General features: G+C 37.5%; 1 long non-coding RNA gene across 1 annotated transcript in view; it reads left to right on the plus strand.

Moving 5' to 3' along the window:
* Window positions 1-4,986, plus strand: part of LOC148130473 (uncharacterized) — a 45,970-nt gene extending 40,984 nt beyond the window's left edge. Inside the window, exon 2 of the long non-coding RNA XR_015749816.1 lies at window positions 4,927-4,986. This is a non-coding gene — a long non-coding RNA (uncharacterized LOC148130473). The remainder of the gene's footprint in view (window positions 1-4,926) is intronic.
* Window positions 4,987-6,000: the final 1,014 nt, after the last annotated feature.

The raw sequence follows: 6,000 nt of genomic DNA on the forward strand, positions 1-6,000 counted from the left end.
TGTTAAGATGTTATTTTATTGTACCCAATTAGGATCAAAACCTGTCCTTTAAAAAGACTCATGCAACTTTATACCAGTATAGGCTTGAATGGCTGGTGACAAACAGTGATGAACTAGCTTTCAGACTGAATGGCTCCTGGTTGATATTTCATGCAGGCAGATTTCCAATTGATCCATTTCAAAGTTATTCCAAAAGAACAGTTCTGATTGGCTCATCCTTTATCCAGGCTCTTGTTGTTGTTGTTGGATTTTTTTTAAAAATAGACTTCTTATTAACCCATTTTGGAGAAATCCAAGAAAATAGGTTTCTGATTGGCCTGTCTTTGAGCCAAGATACCGTTAGATGTTTTGTTTGTTTTGTTTTTCTGATGTAGATGCCTTTTTTCTTCTTGTTGTTAATTATTTAAGAGTTGTAGTCTTGGTGTTGGGAACCATCCTAACCAGTAGTGGGATTCATTTTCTTTTTACTACCGGTTCTGTGGGCATGGCTTGATGGGCATGGCAAGGGAAGGACACTGTAAAATCTCCAGTCAGAGGTGGTATTTGCCGGTTCTCCTAACTACTCAAAATTTCCGCTAGTGGTTCTACAGAACTGGTCAGAACCAGCTGAATACCACCACTGATCCTAACCCAAACATTTGATTATGTACTTTCAAAGAAAAAGATAGGAATCTTTTTATTCAAAGCACATTAAGTGACCCTTAAGGGATTGGCTAAATTTAGGATCTGCAATATATTAGGATGCAGAATTTCAATATGATATAGTATTCTGTAGCAGACATTAGTACTGGATCTGGATTAGAGAGGATATGGAATCTAATAAGAACAACAAAATTTTACGTATCAGACTAAGGTACTTTAATATAAAAGTAGATCTGAGATAACAGTGCCTCTGTATCCGATCAGCCTTTTTAATAGTCACTGATGTTCTTTTTCTAGCTTTCTTTACAAATTAGTGTGTAGAGAAAGACCTGAAGCTGGGACAGCAGGATTGAACTTGTAATATAAACATGTTGCAGCTGCCTCCTATATCCTTGAAGAAATTAGTGAAATACTACCTGACTCAGAAAAGATGTGAGGAAAATTATAAAATCATACTTGGTCAATGCCTATCATGTATGTATGTATGTATGTATGTATGTATGTATGTATGTATGTGTGTGTGTGTGTTTGGGCACTGATCACAGTAAACTGGAGCAGGCAGACTTTGGCATAACTTTTCTTGTCTGAAATAAAGCAATTTATCTATCACACCAAAATTATGAGGCTTATGCTGTTAAGTATTGAATATGAGGCTGAGTTTCAGGAAAGTAGTTTTGTTGCCATGGCAACATAGTCTGACAAGTACACACAGATCATCAGGCATTGTTTGGCATTTACATAATAGCATTTATGAGAACACTAGCATTGTTCATTTTTACAGAAATCACAGCAAAGATAAGCTTTTGAGGATTTTATCCAAGTTCATTAGACTATAGAGTATCCTGGATTCCCACAGGATTTTGTCCTTTTATTTTCTCATTCTCAAAGCACTACAATACTCTGTTATTTATTTATTTATTTATTTAGGTTTAGAAGGCTGCCCAACTCCCAAATGACTCATGGTGGCTTGCATAATTAAAAGAATATAAAACATTTAAAATGAAAAGAATATGCGTGGCTGGACAAAACACACATTAAATGACTAAAAATCCAGCAGGGCTCAACAACCAACCTAACCCCAAGTCTGGGAGCATAGCCATATTTTCAAAGGCTTGTGGTCTTTGAAGTCTTATGTAAGAGTTTTACATAAATGAAAATGAGCACATATGCATGCTTATACCTGGCATGGTTTGAGTATAATGGAATGGCTTTTCCTTGTTGGTAAGAAAAATTAAGGCCACTCGGTCAAGAAATGAGTTGTTCATATGGTAAACCTCCTTCACTAACAAAAAAGATTTCAAAATATTTTTTCCAAGGTCAATCCAAGTTTACTTATTGAACAGAATGCTCTGTAAAGTGAAATTGAGTGTGTAAATAGATTTACTCATTGTAACTGACTGTATAATCCTTTCAATGCTATTCAGATGTAGTATACATTTTATTCAATGGACTTTCCTTTTTAATAAACATATGTAGAATGTAAACTTGATACTATGAAATAAAAGAATGGGTAACTTTTATTAGCTATAAATTAATAGTGGCAGTCATAAGGAAGATGAGAATTACAGTCTACTTAGACTTACAAACCATGATGTGGTGATACATTGATCAACTTCAAGAGCATCATAGTATGTCTAGAAAAATGTGCTGTGCTGTGTGCTGTATATGTATAATCTAAGGGAAAATAAAGACTAGGGGAGACATGATAGCAGTGTTCCAATATTTGATGGGCTGCCACAAAGATGAGGGGGTCAAACTATTTTCCAAAAGACAAGAAGGCAAGACAAGAAACAATGGATGGAAACTAATCAAGGAGAGAAGCAACATAGAACTAAAGAGAATGTTTCTGACGATGAGAACAATCAATCAGTGGAACAGCTTGCCTTCAAAAGTTGTGGGTGCCCTATCACTGGAAGCTTTTAAGAAGAGACTAGACACCATTTGTCTGAAACAGATCTCCTGCTCGAGCAGAGGGTTGGACTAGATAACCTTCAAGGTCCCTTCCAACTCTGTTATTTTGTGTTCTGTTTATACTCAGAATTAAGTATGATGCAAGAAAAAGAGTAACACACATATACACTGCTCAAAAAATAAAGGGAATATTTAAACAACACAATGTAACTCCAAGTCAATCACACTTCTGTGAAATCAAACTGTCCACTTAGGTAGCAACACTGATTGACAATCAATTTCACAAGCTGTTGTGCAAATGGAATAGACAACAGGGGGAAAGCATAGGCAGTTAGCAAGACACCCCCAATAAAGGAGTGGCTCTACAGGTGGTGGCCACAGACCACTTCTCAGTTCCTATGCTTTCTGGCTGATGGTTTGGTCACTTTTGAATGCTGGCAGTGCTTTCACTCTAGTGGTAGCATGAGAAGGAGTCTACAACCCACACAAGTGGCTCAAGTAGTGCAGCTCATCCAGGATGGCACATCAATGCGAGCTGTGGCAAGAAGGTTTGCTGTGTCTGTCAGCGTAGTGCCCAGAGCATGGAGGCGCTACCAGGAGACAGGCCAGTACATCAGGAGATGTGGAGGAGGCCGTAGGAGGGCAACAATCCAGCATCAGGACCGCTACCTCCGCCTTTGTGCAAGGAGGGACAGGAGGAATACTGCCAGAGCCCTGCAAAATGACCTCCAGCGGGCCACAAATGTGCATGTGGCTGCTCAGTCAGAAACAGACTCCATGAGGGTGGTATGAGGGCCTGACGTCCACAGGTGGGGGTTGTGCTTACAGCCTAACACCGTGCAGGACGTTTGGCATTTGCCAGAGAACAGCAAGATTGGCAAATTCGCCACTGGCGTCCTGTGCTCTTCACAGATGAAAGCAGGTTCACACTGAGCACATGTGGGATGTGGGACATCATGTCTCGTGTCTGTCATCCATCAACGCCACGTTGCACCAGACTGTCCAGGAGTTGGGGGATGCTTTAGTCCAGGTATGGGAGGAGATCCCTCAGGAGACCATCTGCCACCTTATCAGAAGGATGCCCAGCATTGTAGGGAGGTCTTACAGGCATGTGGAGGCCACACACATTACTGAGCCTCATTTTGACTTGTTTTAAGGACATTACATCAAAGTTGGATCAGCCTGTAGCATTTTTTTCCACTTTAATTTTGAGGGTAACTCCAAATCCAGACCTCCATGGGTTGCTAAATTTGATTTCCATTGATATTTTTTGTGTGATTTTATTGTCAGCACATTCAACTATGTAAAGACCAAAGTATTTAATAAGAATATTTCATTCATTCAGATCTGGGATGTCTTACTTTTGTGTTCCTTTTATTTTTTTGAGCAGTGTATATACTATATTCCAGATCCAATATCAGGAATTAGAAAAGGCATTTAAAAATCAGAACAATCTAAAACCTTTTACATTTTATTTAACTGAGTAGTATATTTGATTCCTCGGTTTTCCACATCTGAGTATCAATTTCTTTGTTATTTTTACCTAGAGTTCATATTTATTAAAACTGAATTACACTAATTAGCTACATGTGCATGCCAGCTCAAATAGTCCTAGCCAGAAATTCTATTTTCACTCTTACAGGGCCCACAGGAATTATTTTTTAAATGGATGTTGTCTTCCTATGAAAATTGAGCTTAGCTGGAAATGAATGCATTGGAAAGCAGCCATACCTTGAAACTATGGTTTTCCTTATATCCCCCCAATCTATTTCCTAAACACAGAGATAGTGACCTATGGAATTAACATTGCTACTGTTAACTTACAACATTAAACTATAGGGAACAGAGGTTTTCAAACATCTCTGGTGCTGTGATCCATCCCTTAAAATGCTGAAATAATTTGTATGAGTCCCTACTTATCCGTAACAATGAAATTCTTGGTAGCATGAGTATGTTAGCTTCCCTATGTGATGTAAAGCCAGAGCTCTGTCAGAAATATATCTGTTTATTTACCTTATTAGAATTGCATATTTCTCTGGGTGGTTTATAGTTGAAAAAGAAAAGAAACATGAAAAGAAAAAAAGAACATGTAAGGTGTACATAAACTCAATACATTATGAAAACATTGTCAGATGGCCAATAAACAACCTATCCCCAGATTAAGTTTGGAAGAAATACAAATATGTAAATACAAACATAATTCTTCTAGAATAGAAGCTACACACATGCGAATCCAATTCTAAAGGGCAGGTTCCACATCAGAAAAAGCACATACACATTCCACAACAAGTTTTGAATCATAGCTAAACCAGTCTAGTCATTAGTTAAAAGTTTCCTTCCTTCTTTGGCTCCAATTCTTGAATATCTTTACAGGAATGAATGGGAGAAGAAATCCCATCAACTGATGGTGTATGAAGGAAGGGAACAGAACAAGGTTGGTGGAATTCACCAATTCTTTTCTTTAATATGTCTGTATATCATAAGAGCAGTCTAATTTGCCAGCATATGCCTAGGACACAATAGGAGATGGAATTTGGGCTAGTAAATTCTATGCTGGTATAGTGTTCTATGGGCTCAGGAGCTGATAATAGCATTTTAACTTAGCCAGGAGTATATGCTCATTATGGGATGAAGAGAGCAACTGTCTACATATTTACATTTTTGGTTTTTGAGGAATGTATACTGTAAAAGAAGAAATTAGAATTACATAAGCTTTGTATCAGGATTTATTCCTAAAATATGTAATAAAATATATATGCATTGGTTTACACACAAATACCATGTATATCTTTGACCAGGTATATCTACAATTATTATATATGGATTTAATGCTAAAGTCAGAACAATGGGTTCAGAGTAATCTGTAGTCTGTTAAATATTTGTTTATAGAATGACCAGAATTTCAGTTCCATTTATTTCATTGTATACGGACTTCTCATTTTATCAGAAGATTGAAGACTGAATACATGACTGTATTCAGATTTTATTGGTCAAAACGCTGCTTGCTTTTACCATTCTCTTGGTGCCGCTGTTTCCAATTCCCAGTCTTGTGGAGCTGCTGCAATTTGTAGACTTTGTAATTGCTAAGAAGTGCTGCATTCCCATCCTTCTTATCTTTCTGCAGTATTGGAGAACTAGCCAATGGCTGGGTTCATTCAATACATATAATCTGGTTCTCTTATTATCTCATTTCCAAGGTTTGGACAAGAATGCTGAATTGTGAACCAGCAATAAGAACGATCTGTGCAAGGACAAACCTATCAGCCTTTTGAGTGTTTTTAGCAAATTATATGCTTAACATTTAAATCACAAGCTCCAAGACTGGACAGACTCAGAGGGCATAAACCAAGAGCAGAATTCAGAAAAGGAAGCTCAATAGCAGACCATATTCTGGTGCTACCGTATTGCATAAAAATATACTCATAAAAAGAAATCTCCTTTCTAGAT

The sequence above is a fragment of the Notechis scutatus genome, chromosome 5 (assembly GCF_049901735.1).
Source record: "Notechis scutatus isolate UNSWTSFEM ecotype Mainland chromosome 5, rNotScu1.2, whole genome shotgun sequence".
NCBI classification, from domain to species: Eukaryota; Metazoa; Chordata; class Lepidosauria; order Squamata; family Elapidae; genus Notechis; species Notechis scutatus.